The sequence below is a fragment of the Octodon degus genome, unplaced genomic scaffold (genome assembly GCF_000260255.1).
Source record: "Octodon degus isolate 3935 unplaced genomic scaffold, OctDeg1.0 scaffold00427, whole genome shotgun sequence".
In the NCBI taxonomy this organism is placed as follows: Eukaryota; Metazoa; Chordata; class Mammalia; order Rodentia; family Octodontidae; genus Octodon; species Octodon degus.
This window is the reverse complement of record NW_004525003.1, coordinates 229,743-230,734: the sequence shown is the minus strand read 5'-3', so window position 1 is coordinate 230,734 and position 992 is coordinate 229,743.

Sequence of the window (992 nt, the reverse complement as noted above, 5' to 3'; positions counted from 1 at the left end):
TGCTCCCGTGTTTGGTGCGTACATATTTATGAATGTTACCTGTTCCTCTTGAATTTTTTTCCTAACCAGTATGTAGTGGCCTTCTTTATTTCGCTTGATCATTTTTGGTTTGAATTTGAGACTGTCTGAGAACAGAATTGGTACCCTGCTTTTTTCTGAGGTGCTTGGGCATGTAGTATTTTGTTCCATCCTTTGACGTTCAGCCTATGAATGTTTTTATGAGTTAAATGTGTTTCTTGTATACAGCATATTGTTGGATTCTTTTTTTCCTAATCCTCTGTACGAGTCTATTTCTTTTAATTGGTGAATTCAGTCCATTTACATTGATGGTTAGAATTCAGATGCATTGACTTACTGTTGCCATGTTATTTACCTGTTATCGTTTACTCCTTTTTCTCCTGTGTTTAATTGCTTACCCTATTTAGTTGGTCGATCTCATTCATGGAGTTCTAATCATTTTGATCTCTCTCTAGAACATCTTACAGTAGCCTGTGTAAGGTTGACTTTGTCATCGCGAAATTTTTTAGCTGTTCTTTGTCATGGAAATATTTCACTTCTCAAGCAAACTTGAAAGAGACTTTTTCATTGTATAGTAGTCTGGGCTGGAAATTTTTTCATACAGGACCTGAGGTACTCTGCACCATGCTCTTCTTGCCTGCATGGTTTGTGAAGAGAAGTCGGCCGTAATTCTGATGGGTTTTCCTTTGAATGTGAACTTCTTTTCTTTAGCGGCATTTAGTAGATTATTCTTGTGCTGAATTTCTGTGATCTTGACTATTATATTTCTCGGTGTGTTTTTCATTGGGTTGAGGTTCCTTGGCATTCTCTATGCTTCCATTACCTGAATGTCAGATTGTTTCCTCATATTTGGGAAGTTTTCTGGTATTACTTCTGCACATATTTTTTTTAATGTCATTTGTGTTGATTCCCTGTTTCTCATTGATGCCTATTAGTCTCACATTCTTCATCTTTGCATCATCTTGCAGGTGATG